The 17,352-nt window shown below is 47.1% G+C and overlaps 2 long non-coding RNA genes across 2 annotated transcripts in view; one reads left to right on the top strand and one right to left on the bottom strand.

Annotated features, from left to right (window-relative positions):
- Positions 1-1,246, bottom strand: part of LOC135050286 (uncharacterized) — a 32,869-nt gene extending 31,623 nt beyond the window's left edge. Inside the window, exon 1 of the long non-coding RNA XR_010241594.1 lies at positions 829-1,246. This is a non-coding gene — a long non-coding RNA (uncharacterized LOC135050286). The remainder of the gene's footprint in view (positions 1-828) is intronic.
- LOC135050285 (uncharacterized) overlaps positions 1,187-17,352 on the top strand; it is a 181,364-nt gene continuing 165,198 nt past the window's right edge. The window contains exon 1 of the long non-coding RNA XR_010241592.1: positions 1,187-1,597. This is a non-coding gene — a long non-coding RNA (uncharacterized LOC135050285). The remainder of the gene's footprint in view (positions 1,598-17,352) is intronic.

Genomic DNA, 17,352 nt, shown 5'->3' with positions numbered 1-17,352 from the left:
GAGCACACTATAGGGAGCGGGTATGGAGGCTGGCTACAGGGGAGCACACTATGGGGAGGGGGTATGGAGGCTGGCTACAGGGGAGAACACTATGGGGAGGGGGGTATAGAGGCTGGCTACAGGGAGCACACTATGAGGAGCGGGTATGGAGGCTGACTACAGGGAGCACACTATGGGGAGCGGGTATGGAGGCTGGCTACAGGGGAGCACACTATGGGGAGGGGGTATGGAGGCTTGCTACAGGGAGCACACTATGGGGAGCGGGTATGGAGGCTGGCTACAGAGAGCACACTATGGGGAGCGGATATGGAGGCTGGCTACAGGGGAGCACATTATGGAGAGCGGGTGTGGAGGCTGGCTACAGGGGAGCACACTATGGGGAGGGGGTATGGAGGCTGGCTACAGGGAGCACACTATGGGGAGCGGGTATGGAGGCTGGCTACAGGGGAGCACACTATGGGGAGGGGGTATGGAGGCCTGCTACAGGGAGCACACTATGGGGAGCGGATATGGAGGCTGGCTACAGGGGAGCACACTATGGGGAGCGTGTATGGAGGCTGGCTACAGGGGAGCACACTATGGGGAGTGGGTATGGAGGTTGGCTACAGGGGAGCACACTATGGGAAGCGGGTATGGAGGCTGACTACAGGGGAGCAGACTATGGGGAGGGGGTATAGAGGCTGGCTATAGGGGGGTACACTATGGGGAGGGGGTGTGGAGGCTATGGGGATGGAGGTTTGGGGCCTGGCTACAGGAGTGGTAGGTGGGAGTTAGAATGCATACTGCAAGCTGGGGTCAGGGAGCTGGAGGGAAAATACTATAGCTTACCTGCGGGCTGTGCCTGTGGCTGTCAGGAGTCGGGGTTGAAGGAGGGAAGACTCAGCAGCAACACAACCCATCACCCGGCCAGCCAGGAGGTTTGTAAGCCGAGAAAACCTCATGAAAAGTTTGTGCCTGGGTGGGGGTGGAGCTATACACATGAACTGGAAGTTGCCTGTGGGTGCAATATACTGAGGGGGGATCGCAGGGAGGTCGGCTGTCAATGGCCGCGGGAGTTTCTGACGGCAGCATCAAGAAGGGGGGGTGGCTGCAACTGACTGTGGCATCAAGGTAGGTGGTGTGCAGCTTCTATTAACTGTATTCAAGCAGCTGGGGAGGGGGGTGGAGAGACCAGGCCCAAAGGATTTCGCAGGAGTAGACTAGGCAGGTAGAGAACAGACAGGCAGGGGGCGTGGCCTAATCACGGACCCCCCCCCCTGGCCACGCCCCTTAAACAACAAAAAATCCTTACCATGCAGCCTGCCCTGAAGGCACCATCAGCCGTCCAGGCAAAGAGAACAGAGGACCAGACTAAAACACCCCTGGCTGGGGATCAGCAATTAGGTGCAGGGGAAGTGTTAGACTCAGGCCCCAGAGACGAAGGGACAGCACAGTGGTGAGACTACGGCTGTCTGAGACAGGCTGTCAGTGTGACTGGCAGTGCTGTACCGCTGCACAGCTCCTCGGGGTTGGCGGCAGCAGGGACGGGCTGGTGCAGCGTTATGCGTAGTGACGCTGCAATGCAGGCAACACAGGACCAGATCATACCAAGTGACGGGTAAGGTGGGGGGCATTTTTTATTGCAATTGTCTCTTAATTCATTTGTGTGGGGTCTGGAGCGCACAGCATTCTTAAGTGCTGCGGACTCATGTTTTGTGCCCCTGATGCTTGGGGCCCCCCTGTTCCTCTGGGCCCGGTACGGGTGTCCCCTTTGACCCCCCCTGTCGCCGGGCCTGGGCACCTCCACACGCTGCACCCACCCCTCCCCCACCCGTGGCACTCCCACAGCCCCCCCACCCATGGCCCCCCCACACCGGCAGCACCCTGCCCCCCCACCCCCCCAATTGCGGCTCCACTGCAACTTCCCCCTCCTCCATCAGCCCCGCACCAGCCCCTCCCTCACCCCCACGGCCACCCCCCCAACGTGCCAGGTCGATACGGATCAGTGTGTGGTGTGAAAGCGCCATGTCGGAAATCCAGGGTCGCCTGACCCGGCAATTCAACCCGGGAATAAAGCAGTGTTATACCCGGGGTGAATACCGGGTCAATGGCAGCGTAAACGGGCTCCCGGGTCGCATCCTGTTTACTATAACAGGGAGAGACGGTGCGGATATGATCTCATCTGCCAGCGGCGCCTCTGCCTCTGCACCCGCTGCCGACTCTGCCCCCCGCTGCTATGGCAACCCGCCCAGCATATTATCGGGCCGGGGAAGCCAGCAGCAGCGTCCAATGCCGGATCCCACCCGGTAAGGACCCGTTTCCAATTCCCGGGTGGGATCCGGCATTGGCAGTGTGAAAGGGATATTACATAAACATTCTTGCAGGTAATACTCCATATAATAACAATTATAAAATGGCTGAAGCCTGTGCAGAGGGTAAGGGAGCGTAGCCTCTTGCAATGGTATTTTCTCTCTAACTCCTTGTCTCTCTTTATCCTCTCCCTACCACCCTGCCTCTCCCTATACTTTACCAATCGCACAGTGTTTCTGTATATTCCAGTTTTCTGCACATCTCTGATCAAAAGTCACCAAATTTCCAGCAGTATAAACTGCTGCACCTGTGTATAATGCCCACATTTACTGTATATACTGCCGCACCTGTGTATAATGCCCACATGTATATACTGCCGCACCTGTGTATAATGCCCACATGTATATACTGCTGCACCTGTGTATAATGCCCACATGTATATACTGCCGCACCTGTGTATAATGCCTACATGTATATACTGCTGCACCTGTGTATAATGCCTACATGTATATACTGCTGCACCTGTGTATAATGCCCACATTTACTGTATATACTGCCGCACCTGTGTATAATGCCCACATGTATATACTGCCGCACCTGTGTATAATGCCCACATTTACTGTATATACTGCTGCACCTGTTTATAATGCCCACATTAACTGTATATACTGCCGCACCTGTGTTTAATGCCCACATGTATATACTGCCGCATTTGTATATAATGCCCACATTTACTGTATATACTGCCGCACCTGTGTATAATGCCCACATGTGTATACTGCTGCACCTGTGTATAATACCCACATGTATATACTGCCGCACCTGTGTATAATGCCCACATGTATATACTGCTGCACCTGTGTATAATGCCCACATTTACTGTATATACTGCCGCACCTGTGTATAATGTCCACATGTATATACTGCTGCACCTGCGTATAATACCCACATGTATATACTAATGCACCTGTGTATAATGCCCACATGTATATACTGCCGCACCTGTGTATAATGCCTACATGTATATACTGCTGCACCTGTGTATAATGCCCACACTTACTGTATATACTGCCGCACCTGTGTATAATTCCCACATGTATATACTGCTGCACTTGTGTATAATGCCCACATGTATATCCTTCTGCACCTGTGTATAATGCCCACATGTATATACTGCTGCAGCTGTGTATAACGCCCACATGTATATACTGCCGCATCTGTGTATAATGCCCACATGTATATACTGCCGCACTTGTGTATAATGCCCACATGTATATACTGCTGAACCTGTGTATAATGCCCACATGTATGTACTACCGCACATATGTATAATGTCCACATGCTGCAACTGTGTATAATGCCCACATGTATATGCTGCCGCACTTGTGTATAATGTCCATATGTATATACTGCTGGACCTGTGTATAATGCGCACATGTATATACTGCTGCACTTGTGTATAATGCACACATGTATATACTGCTGCATCTTTGTATAATGCCCACATGTATGTACTGCAGCACTTGTGTATAATGCTTAAATGTATATACTGCCGCAGCTGTGTATAATGCCCACATGTATATACTGCCGCATTTGTATATAATGCCCACATTTACTGTATATACTGCCGCACCTGTGTATAATGCCCACATGTGTATACTGCTGCACCTGTGTATAATACCCACATGTATATACTGCCGCACCTGTGTATAATGCCCACATGTATATACTGCTGCACCTGTGTATAATGCCCACATTTACTGTATATACTGCCGCACCTGTTTATAATGTCCACATGTATATACTGCTGCACCTGTGTATAATACCCACATGTATATACTGATGCAAGGCAGGGGAAAAGAACAGGCGCCATATGGTGTAGTATTTAGGAATAAATGGAGTGATATGTATGTGAATATATTATAAGTACCGGATAGATTCTTGAGATTAAGCCTGTATATCAGATAATTCTTTGTGGCTGTTTCCCCACCAGATGAATTCTTGAGATTAAGCCTGTATATCTCAGATAATTCTTTGTGGCTGTTCCCCACCTAGGAAATAAAGATCATCGCCATATGGTGTAGTAACCTCAGGTATATCTTGGGGTGCCCCCCTTTCTATTTTAAGCGTACCAAATGGAAAATTCAATAAAGCATATAGGATATATATATATCCATATAGAACAAGTCGGTCCAGTGATGTGTGATAGCTGAATCAATCGTCTGCTACTGCCTTGTATATTACCAATAAAGTATTTAATCATTAAAAATAATAATACATAAATACAAAAAATATATAAAACAAATCATAAATCTTAGCTGATTGATATAGGCAGTAGGCAGGTCAGTCTCAATGCGTTTCGCCTCCAGGGCTTCCTCAGGAGAATACATCTTATCAGAAAGTGCACATATTTATACTGCTTTCAGTTTCATTTTCGACTGCACTTCCGGTTTACGTCATTTCCGGAACCGGAAGTGCTTGGTCCGACTTATAAAGGTATGCAAAGCTTCATATATGTCATTTATTTGTTATCCTTATGTTTCATTGGTGGTACAGTGGAATAATCACGGGTGATCTCATGGCTGCAGAGCGCCACGGACACACAATACATGTGCTCCGTGAAACCGGAAGTGTCGCGGCCGCGTCACTTCCGGTTTTAGACTGGAGAGCCCACATGCGTTCCAGCAGTAACATCCTGTTAGTGGTTGGCACAGTGGATGGCGGAAGTAACGCCAGTGTAATAAAAGTCGTTTGGAAGCGGAATGGAAAGTCCATTTTCATCAATATTGCTCCGCAGCATACTTATACATGATAAATTACATAAAATACATAAATAGATAAATAAGAGATACAGAAGTGCTAGGTTAATATATATATATAGGAATACACCAAAAAATATATATATAAAAAATATAAATAAAAAATATAAAAATATGAAAATATATATAGGTAAAAAATCCATATACATATATAAACAATTAAAACATATAGATATGCCAAGTATATTTCTTATGGGATGTAGAATAAAAACCGTGATCTGTCATGATAAAAAAGGTGGATAAATATATAAATATATAAATATATAAATATATAAATGATTGATTAAATAGATAACTACTATCAGGGAAGGTCAAGCTCATTAATTTTGGGAAATACAAAGGGAGCTATTTCTCGACGAGCTCATGGTCACATATAGGAGGCTTCAGTGTGTCTCATAGGAAGGGGGCAATCTCGTAGCCTTCATTGTGGCCGCGAGGTTGGAGGGTATTTAAGGTAAAAATCCAATACATTTCCCTCTGGGATAGCTTTTTTAGGAGATCCCCTCCTCTAGGTCCTAATGTGACATGTTCGATGGCTCTAAAAGTGAATGTATCCAGGCAGGAGTTGTGGGATTCAGTAAAATGTCTGGAGAGTGGATGACTTTCAATTTTGTTTTTGATATTACGTACATGTTCTTGGATTCGAAGTTTGAGAAGTCTTTTAGTCTTTCCCACATATTTGCGATGGCATCCACACTCTATCACGTATATAACTGAAGACGTGTTGCAATTAACAAAGTCCTTCATATTAAATTCTTTAGTTTGGTCAGAATTAAAAAAGGATCGCCTATTCGGATGGACGAATTTACACATAATGCAGTGTCCGCATTTATACATGCCCTTACATCTGGGAAGACTCGTAGTTGTAGTCCCCTTGCTTCTAATCATGCTTGGAGCCAGAATTTCCTTAAGATTCTGTGATTTTCTGAATAGGACTTGTGGGCGTTCAGGTAGGATTTCTCTCCGCACAGGATCCAATTTTAGAACATGCCAGTGTTTTGAAAAAGACTTTCTAATTCGGTTCTCTTCACAACTGTATTGTGTGATGAATGGTACTGCGTGGTTCCTGGTTGCTTCTTTCTTTTTTGGATGAATGAGGGTTTTTCTGTCCAGTGCTTCGCCCCGATCTATTGCCTCTTTAATAATCTTTTCCGGATAGCCCCTTTCTCTATATACTGATGCACCTGTGTATAATGCCCACATGTATATACTGCAGCACCTGTGTATAATGCCTACATGTATATACTGCTGCACCTGTGTATAATGCCCACACTTACTGTATATACTGCCGCACCTGTGTTTAATTCCCACATGTATATACTGCTGCACTTGTGTATAATGCCCACATGTATATCCTTCTGCACCTGTGTATAATGCCCACATGTATATACTGCTGCACCTGTGTATAATGCCCACATATACTGTATATACTGCCGCACCTGTGTATAATGCCCACATGTATATACTGCTGCACTTGTGTATAATGCCTACATGTATATACTGCTGCACCTGTGTATAATGCCTACATGTATATACTGCTGCACCTGTGTATAATGCCCACATGTATATACTGCCGCACCTGTGTATAATGCCCACATTTACTGTATATACTTCCGCACCTGTGTATAATGTCCACATGTATATACTGCTGCACCTGTGTATAATACCCACATGTATATACTGATGCACCTGTGTATAATGCCCACATGTATATACTGCCGCACCTGTGCATAATGCCTACATGTATATACTGCTGCACCATTGTATAATGCCCACACGTACTGTATATACTGCCGCACCTGTGTATAATTCCCACATGTATATACTGTTGCACTTGTGTATAACGCCCACATGTATATCCTTCTGCACCTGTGTATAATGCCCACATGTATATACTGCTGCAGCTGTGTATAACGCCCACATGTATATACTGCCGCATCTGTGTATAATGCCCACATGTATATACTGCCGCACTTGTGTATAATGCCCACATGTATATACTGCTGAACCTGTGTATAATGCCCACATGTATGTACTACCGCACATATGTATAATGTCCACATGCTGCAACTGTGTATAATGCCCACATGTATATGCTGCCGCACTTGTGTATAATGTCCATATGTATATACTGCTGGACCTGTGTATATGCGCACATGTATATACTGCTGCACTTGTGTATAATGCACACATGTATATACTGCTGCATCTGTGTATAATGCCCACATGTATGTACTGCAGCACTTGTGTATAATGCTTAAATGTATATACTGCCGCAGCTGTATATACCTGGGGGAGCATATGCGGCACAGGGGGAGGGGGGCATATGTGGCACTGAGGGGGCATATACGGCACTGGGGGGGTGTATGTGTACCTGGCACATGGGGGTGGGGGGCTATATTTGGCACTGGGGGCACGTGAGTACCTGGCACTGTGGGGGAATATCTGGCACTGGGGGCATATATGGCACTAGGGGGGGGGGGTATATGTGTACCTGGCACATGGGTGGGGCTATATTTGGCACTGGGGGCATGTCAGTACCTGGCACTGTGGGGGAATATCTGGCACTGGGGGCATATGTGGCACTGGGGGGTATATGTGTACCTGGCACATGGGGGGGGGCTATATTTGGCACTGGGGGCATGTGTGTACCTGGCACCGTGGGGGAATATCTGGCACTGGGGACATATGTGGCTCTCTGCGCACAGCCCTAGCAACAAGCACTACCCCCTAGCAACGAGCATGACACCCAGTGCATGACACACCTGGCAACGAGCATGACACCCTGAGCATGAAAACCCCTGGCACCGTGCATGAAACCAAGAGCATGAAACCCCTGGCAACGAGCAGGTAATTTAAAAGTAATTAGAAGCCTTACTGTAGGACTTAATGTGTAATGGGCATTACGATGTGTGGCATAATGTATCATGGACATTGCGGTGTGTGTCATAATGTGTCACAGGCATTACGGTGTGTGGCATACTATATCACGGGCATTGTGGTATAATGTCTCAGGGGCATTGCAGTGTGTGGCATAATGTATAACTGGGCATTGCGGTGTGTGGCATAGGGTATAACGGGCATTGCGGTATGTGTCACAGGCATTACGGTGTATGGTATACTATATCACGGGCATTGTGATATGTGGTATAATGTCTCAGGGTCATTGCAGTGTGTGGCATAATGTATCACGGACATTGCGGTGTGTGTCACAATGTGTCAGGCATTACGGTGTGTTGTATACTATATCACGGGCATTGTGGTATGTGGTATAATGTCTCAGGGTCATTGCAGTGTGTGTTATAATGTGTCACAGGCATTGTATGTGCTATAATGTATCAGGGGCATCGCAGTGTGTGGCATAATGTATCACGGACATTGCGGTGTGTGTCATAATGTGTCACAGACATTGTATGTGCTATAATGTATCAGGGGCATTGCAGGGTGTAGCATAATGTATAACGGGCATTGCGATTCCTGTCATAATGTGTCACAGGCATTACGGTGTGTGGCATAATGTGTCGGGGGCATTACGGTGTGTGCATATTGTGTCATGTGCATTATTGTGTGTGCATATTGTGTCATGTGCATTATTGTGTGTGGCATAATGTCTTAGGGCCATTGCAGTATGTGGCATAATGTATACTGGGCATTACTATAAGGAGGAAAAATGACAAATAATGTAAGGGGCATGAATCAGGATTATTTTTCTTTCCTGTGGTGGCTAACGTCTGGGCGTGCAGGTTGCAAAACTGGGGTATAAGTTAGTCTTTTCCAGCAATGCCACGCCCCTTTATGCGAAGCCATGCCCCTTTTTTGCGGCACACGCATGTTTGTCTTTTTAATAGTGCCAATTATGGGGGATGGGGGATGGGGGGGCGCCGAAGAATTTTTTGGCTTGGGGGAGAAAAATTTCTAGTTACGCCACTGAGCGGAGGGATAGGGTTTGTCTGCGGGAGAGGAGGGTTTGAGTTAGGCTATGAGACTGGAGGGTTAGGCAGTAGAGGGAGGGTTAGGCACTAGGGGAGGGATAGACACTAGGGGGAGAGTTAGGGTATAAGGCGGGAATGTTAGGGTTACGCTGTGGGAGCAGAGGGTTGGTTAGTCTATGTGACAGGAGGGATAGGATTAGGCAGTAGGGGGAACATTTCATCAATGTTGTTGTGATTAAGGTTCAAACATGTTCTTCTTTTAAGAGTAATTAAACCAAAATAAACTTAAAACGTGTTGTGGTCAATAGGTGATAGTAGACATGAAACTGAGCAGCGGCCTCAGGCCTCAGCAAGTTTGATGGGGGTCACTGTTTTGTGTAACCCAAGTGGGGGCGCTATCTCTGTTATGGCCTCGGACAGCAGAATGGCACTTCTGCGTTCCCGATATATATATATATACATAATATCTCATAAAGCACCCCCATAGGCCAATGATTTACCAGCCAGTTACGGTAGAATCTATGGAAACTCTCCCCCCAATAATCCAGTAGTATATAACAATCTTCCCAGCTCCGGCTTTGTTCTTTGCCATATTCTGTGTTGTGGCATGCCAGCCTTCTGACATTGCACTGAATGTCGCCCACACACTTCCACTGACAATATAGGTAGGGCAGGAACACACACTCCTCGCAGTGGGACACAGACAGTTGAAAGGAATAAGGTGCAGATCTCTGTGAGAAGCTCTGCAGCCAATCCATGGCTGTAACTTGGAGGAACAACATGATTAGTTTAAAAGGAAAATATCCAGTGATGCAGGAGAAAGGTAATAAGCAGAAGGCGAGGTCCCACGTGATGTTATTTTCCGCAGACAGGTCTGTTTACAGCTGTAGATAAGCTGAAAGTACGGGGAAAATGGAAGCATTGTTATAGCTTAATATAAAGTATGAACTCTATAACAATACAGGGGGGTAATTCAGACCTGATCGCTAGGCAGTGATTTTTGCAGCCCTAAGATCAGATAGTCGCCGACTACAGGGGGAGTGTATTTTTGCTGTGCAAGAGTGCGAACGCATGTGTAGCAGAGCTGTAGAAACTGATATTGTGCAGTCTCTGCGCAGCCCAGGACTTACTCAGCCGCTGCGATCACATCAGCCTGTCCGGGACCGGATTTGACGTCAGACTCCCTGCAAACGCTTGGACACGCCTGCGTTTTTTCAAACACTCCCTGAAAACAGTCAGTTGCCACCCACAAACGCCCTCTTCCTGTCAATCTCCTTGCAATCAGGGCCGGATCTAGGGGGTGGGGGGGGGGTGAAGGGGGGGGGGGGGGGGGGCGCCCCCCCTACACAGTCATAGCCACGCCCACTTTTGAGCAGAAGAGAGCTCTTCGGCGAGAGCCTGAGGCAGAATGATGTGCTGCAGCTTATACCACAGCAGCACAGAGGAGCCAGGAGAGCAAGGGTTACAGAGCATTTGCCCCTCACTTGCTGGTGTGTGGGTACTAGGGCTAATAAATACAATTACCCCAAAGCACAGTCACATGTACATAGAACAATCACAAAGCTCCAGGGCCGTCTTTTCGTATGGGCTCAATGGGATCTTGCCCAAGGGCCCCAGGAGTCTAAAGGCCCTAGGCTGATAGCTGAGGGTCCCCTCTTTCCAGGGGTACCAGATTTTTGAAAATCGGCCCTGGGGAACCAGAGATATCTGACTTTGAAGCAGTGGTCCCCATCCAAGACTGTTCATTGCTCTTCCCCGCCAGATATGTCGGGTTCTGTCTGACTTAGAGTTTTTTTTGAGGGTATTCTCCAAAAGATGGGACTCTCCCCTTTCAGTGGACACTGACAGCTTGTTTCTACTATGCCCAGAACCAGAGATATAAGCCTTCAAGCAGCTGGTCCATGCTCCAGCTCCACACATCTGGTTTGCAGTTGCCAGTGGATTGCTCTGGCTCCTGAACTCTGATCCCCAAGTCCCCAGAACCTCTTGAAAGGTGGGACTCTCTAATTTTTTATCGCATTCAAAGCTAAGAAATCTATTTCCAGGAACTGGAGATATCTGCAGTCAACTCTTACTGGAACTTGATGAATATTAAGTCCACTCCACTATCCACCCCTCCCCTGCGTATTACACCCCCCCTACCATCCTAGAAGTCATGTACCAGGGCCCCTTCATTCATCCCAATGCCCCCTTCTACAGTTTAGTGTTCTCCCACCATCTGTGCAGTAAAGGAGTAATTAGCAGAAAGTACTGCTCCAGGTCCTACATGCTGAGTGGCATATAGAACACCCCCTACCGCCCATGGTACATCAATGCTGCTGCTGATAGCACCCTCCACCCCTACCACTGGAGGATGGGTAGGAGGCCCAGTGCGTTGCTGTGCCCAGGGGCCTACACTGCTGTTAAGACGGCCCTGCAAAGCTCTATCTCAGTCTCACTCAAAAAGTTCAGTCAGAATTGAGAGAGGAGGAGTTAGTATTGCAGATGGGAGGAGTTGGGACTGTAGAGGGAGGAGTCAAGATTAAACAGTAAACCGCCCCCCCTAAAGAAAAGTCTAGATCCGTCCCTGCTTGCAATCACCCGTGCGAATGGATCCTTCGCACAAACCCATCGCTGAGTAGTGATCCGCTTTGTAGCCGTGCAACGTGCCTGCGCATTGTGGTGCATGCGCAGTTTGTGTCTGATCGCCCGCTGTACAAAAACGCACAGCAGTGATCAGGTCTGAATCGGCCCTACAGTGTCCTATGCTTAGATGTGAGTTTGTACTAGGGAAGGGAATAAAATGATGGAACCATCAATGGTTTGGTTCGGATGTTCGGAACACGGTCAATTTACCTACAATCAAAATCCCGACGGTCAAAATACTGACAACCATTGACAGATGGTCAAAATACCGACAAGGTCAAAATGACGACACGGTCAAAATACCGACCGTTAAAATTAGAGATGAGCGGGTCCCGTTCCTCGAGATCCGAACCCCCCCGAACTTCACGTGGTTTACATGGGTCCGAACCAGCCTCGGATCTTCCCGCCTTGCTCGGTTAACACGAACGCGCCCGAACGTTATCATCCCGCTGTCGTAATCTTGCGAGATTCGTATTGCATATAAAGAGCCACGCGTTGCCGCCATTTTCACTCGTGCATTGGAGATGATAGCGAGAAGACGTGGCTGTGTTCTCTCAGTTTCTGTGTACAGTGTGCTGCAAATATCTGTGCTCAGTGTGCTGCAAATATCTGTGCTCAGTGTGCTGCAAATATCTACATTCTCTGCCTGAAAACGCTCCATATCTGTGCTGCATTGTAGTTGTGCGCAGTATATAGTAGGAGAACAGTGCAGAATTTTGCTGACCACCAGTGTATATATATATATATATATATATATATATAGCAGTACGGTACAGTAGTCCATTGCTCTACCTCTGTGTTGTCAAGTATACTATCCATATCTGTGCTGCATTGTAGTTGTGCGCAGTATATAGTAGGAGGACAGTGCAGAATTTTGCTGACCACCAGTATATATATATATAGCAGTACGGTACAGTAGTCCATTGCTCTACCTCTGTGTCGTCAAGTATACTATCCATATCTGTGCTGCATTGTAGTTGTGCGCAGTATATAGTAGAAGGACAGTGCAGAATTTTGCTGACCACCAGTATATATATATATATATATATATATATATATAGCAGTACGGTACAGTAGGCCATTGCTATTGATATATTACTGGCATATAATTCCACACATTAAAAGATGGAGAACAAAAATGTGGAGGGTAAAATAGGGAAAAATCAAGATCCACTTCCACCTCATGCTGAAGCTGCTGCCACTAGTCATGGCCGAGACGATGAAATGCCATCAACGTCGTCTGCCAAGGCCGATGCCCAATGTCATAGTAGAGAGCATGTAAAATCCAAAAAACAAAAGTTCAGTAAAATTACCCAAAAATCAAAATTAAAAGCATCTGAGGAGAAGCGTAAACTTGCCAATATGCCATTTACGACATGGAGTGGCAAGGAACGGCTGAGGCCCTGGCCTATGTTCATGGCTAATGGTTCAGCTTCACATGAGGATGGAAGCACTCATCCTCCCGCTAGAAAAATGAAAAGACTTAAGCTGGCAAAAGCACAGCAAAGAACTGTGCATTCTTCTAAATCACAAATCCCCAAGGAGAGTCCAATTGTGTCGGTTGCGATGCCTGACCTTCCCAACACTGGACGGGGAGAGGTGGCGCCTTCCACCATTTGCACGCCCCCTGCAAGTGCTGGAAGGAGCACCCGCAGTCCAGTTCCTGATAGTCAAATTGAAGATGTCACTGTTGAAGTACACTAGGATGAGGATATGGGTGTTGCTGGCGCTGAGGAGGAAATTGACAAGGAGGATTCTGATAGTGAGGTGGTTTGTTTAAGTCAGGCACCCGGGGAGACACCTGTTGTCCGTGGGACGAATATGGCCATTGACATGCCTGGTCAAATTACCAAAAAAATCACCTCTTCGGTGTGGAATTATTTTAACAGAAATGCGGACAACAGGTGTCAAGCCGTGTGTTGCCTTTGTCAAGCTGTAATAAGTAGGGGTAAGGACGTTAACCACCTAGGAACATCCTCCCTTATACGTCTCCTGGAGCGCATTCATCAGAAGTCATTGACAAGTTCGAAAACTTTGGGTGGCAGCGGAAGCAGTCCACTGACAACTAAATCCCTTCCTCTTGTAACCATGCTCCTGCAAACTACACCACCAACTCCCTCAGTGTCAATTTCCTCCTTACCCAGGAAAGCCAATAGTCCTGCAGGCCATGTCACTGGCAAGTCTGACGAGTCCTCTCCTGCCTGGGATTCCTCCGATGCATCCTTGAGTGTAACGCCTACTGCTGCTGGCGCTGCTGTTGTTGCTGCTGGGAGTCGATCGCCATCCCAGAGGGGAAGTCGGAAGACCACTTGTACTACTTCCAGTAAGCAATTGACTGTCCAACAGTCCTTTGCGAGGAAGATGAAATATCACAGTAGTCATCCTGCTGCAAAGCGGATAACTCAGGTCTTGGCAGCTGCGGTGGTGTTAAACGTGTGTCCAGTATCCACCGTTAATTCACAGGGAATTAGATAATTGCTTGAGGTACTGTGTCCCTGGTACCAAATACCATCTAGGTTCCATTTCTCTAGGCAGGCGATACCGAGAATGTACACAGACGTCAGAAAAAGAGTCACCAGTGTCCTAAAAAATGCGGTTGTACCCAATGTCCACTTAACCACGGACATGTGGACAAGAGGAGCAGGGCAGACTCAGGACTATATGACTGTGACAGCCCACTGGGTAGATGTATTGCCTCCCGCAGCAAGAACAGCAGCGGCGGCACCAGTAGCAGCATCTCGCAAACGCCAACTCGTTCCTAGGCAGGCTACGCTTTGTATCACCGCATTCCATAAGAGGCACACAGCTGACAACCTCTTACGGAAACTGAGGAACATCATCGCAGAATGGCTTACCCCAATTGGACTCTCCTGGGGATTTGTGACATCGGACAATGCCACCAATATTGTGCGTGCATTACATGTGGGCAAATTCCAGCACGTCCCATGTTTTCACATACATTGAATTTGGTGGTGCAGATTTTTTTTTTAAAATGACAGGGGCGTGCAAGAGATGCTGTCGGTGGCCCGAAGAATTGAGGGCCACTTTCGGCATTCAGCCACCACTTGCCGAAGACTGGAGCACCAGCAAACACTCCTGAACCTGCCCCGCAATCAGCTGAAGCAAGAGGTGGTAACGAGGTGGAATTCAACCCTTTATATGCTTCAGAGGATGGAGGAGAAGCAAAAGGCCATTCAAGCCTATACATCTACCTACGATATAGGCAAAGGAGGGGGAATGCACCTGACTCAAGCGCAGTGGAGAATGATTTCAATGTTGTGCAATGTTCTGCAACCCTTTGAACTTGCCACACGTGAAGTCAGTTCAGACACTGCCAGCCTGAGTCAGGTCATTCCCTTCATCAGGCTTTTGCAGAAGAAGCTGGAGAGATTGAAGGAGGAGCTAAAACGGAGCAATTCCGCTAGGCATGTGGGACTGGTGGATGGAGCCCTTAATTCGCTTAACCAGGATTTACGGGTAGTCAATCTGTTGAAATCAGAGCACTACATTTTGGCCACCGTGCTCGATCCTAGGTTTAAAGCCTACGTTGTATCTCTCTTTCCGGCAGACACAAGTCTGCAGATGTTCAAAGACCTGAAGGTGAGACACTTGTCAAGTCAAGCGGAACGTGACCCGCCAACAGCTTCTCCTTCACATTCTCCCGCAACTGGGGCTGCGAGGAAAAGGCTAAGAATTCCGAGCCCACCCGCTGGCGGTAATGCAGGGCAGTCTGGAGCGAGTGCTGACATCTGGTCCTGACTGAAGGACCTGCCAACGATTACTGACATGTCGTCTACTGTCACTGCATATGATTCTGTCACCATTGAAAGAATGGTGGAGGATTATATGTGTGACCGCATCCAAGTAGGCACGTCAGACAGTCCGTACGTATAATGGCAGGAAAAAGAGGCAATTTGGAGGCCCTGCACAAACTGGCTTTATTTTACCTAAGTTGCCCCCCCTCCATTGTGTACTCCGAAAGAGTGTTTAGTGCAGCCGGTCACCTTGTCAGCGATCGGTGTACAAGGTTACTTCCACAAAATGTGGAGTTGATGATGTTCATCAAAATTAATTATAATCAATTCCTCCATGGAGACATTCACCAGCAATTGCCTCCAGAAAGTACACAGGGACCTGAGATGGTGGATTCCAGTGGGGACGAATTAATACTCTGTGAGAAGGGAGATGTACACAGTGAAAAGAGTGATGAATCGGAGGATGAGGAGGAGGTGGACATCTTGCCTCTGTAGAGCCAGTTTGTGCAAGGAGAGATTGATTGCTTCTTTTTTGGTGGGGGCCCAAACCAACCAGTCATTTCAGCCACAGTCGTGTGGCAGACCCTGTCGTTGAAATGATGGGTTTGTTAAAGTGTGCATGTCCTGTTTATACAACATAAGGGTGGGTGGGAGGGCCCAAGGACAATTCCATCTTGCACCTATTTTTTATTTATTTATCTTTGCATCATGTGATGTTTGGGACTAATTTTTCTAAGTGCCATCCTGTTTGACACTGCAGTGCCACTCCTAGATGGGCCAGGTGTTTGTGCCGGCCATTTGGGTCGATTAGCTTAGTCATCCAGTGACCTTGGTGCAAATTTTAGGACTAAGAATAATATTGTGAGGTGTTCAGAATAGACTGGAAATGAGTGGAGATTGTGGTTATTGAGGTTAATAATACTATGGGATCAAAATTACCCCCAAATACTATGATTTAAGCTGTTTTTGAGTTTTTTTTGTAAAAAAAACCCCGAATCCAAAACACACCCGAATCCGACAAAAAATTTTCAGGGAGGTTTTGCCAAAACGCGTCCGAATCCAAAACACGGCCGCGGAACCGAATCCAAAACCAAAACGCAAAACCCGAAAAATTTCCGGTGCACATCTCTAGTTAAAATGTCGACATGTCAAAAAAATCAACATGAATTTTTCATTGAAACTGACTTGTTCATACTTTACAATCCCAGTGGACCTGGGTGGGGAATATAATAATGTATCGAGCGCAGCGAGGCACCGTGCCTGAAGCATGGCGAGCGCAGCGATCCATGCGAGGGGACACGGCACAGGTGTATGGTATCCATGTCGACCTATGTCGATTTAAAAACTTCAGTTGATAGAAGATAGAGTTGATAGAAGATAAACAGCAGATACAGTTGATAGAAGATAAACAGCAGTCAATATGATAAGATATCAATCTCTCCTGGGCTAAATACTGTACAGCCATACAGCACTGTGATGCTCCAATAACACATGGACAGTCTGATCACTCTGACCTTTAAGTCTGGTGTCTCAGACATTTGATGTTATTGTGTTTAATTAGTCATGCACAATAGCACAGGCTTGTGATGTTATTGTGGGTGATGAGTCATGCACAATAACAGTTAAGAGGCAGCTTGTCACTAATTTAATTTCTTTCTGGCTCCTGAATACTTGTCTGCTCCGGGGACTCCTGTGATTTTGGGGAGTCTCACGCACTAGGGTAGGTCACCCTTATTTATCCCGCCAACTGTCTAGTAATACGGGTCGGATGAGAATGAGAAGCACCTGGCTCTGCCCCCAAACAGTGATCAGCTACATCTACCCCACTGGTAGCTCTCCCAGCCACACTGCCTGCATTACACGGAGCCATTGTATGTCCATATTGAGCGCCGTACTAGATGGACACTATATATGTCAGTGGCTTCCCAATCC

This window comes from Pseudophryne corroboree, chromosome 2 (assembly GCF_028390025.1).
Source record: "Pseudophryne corroboree isolate aPseCor3 chromosome 2, aPseCor3.hap2, whole genome shotgun sequence".
NCBI classification, from domain to species: Eukaryota; Metazoa; Chordata; class Amphibia; order Anura; family Myobatrachidae; genus Pseudophryne; species Pseudophryne corroboree.
This window is presented reverse-complemented; position numbering and strand designations above follow the sequence as displayed.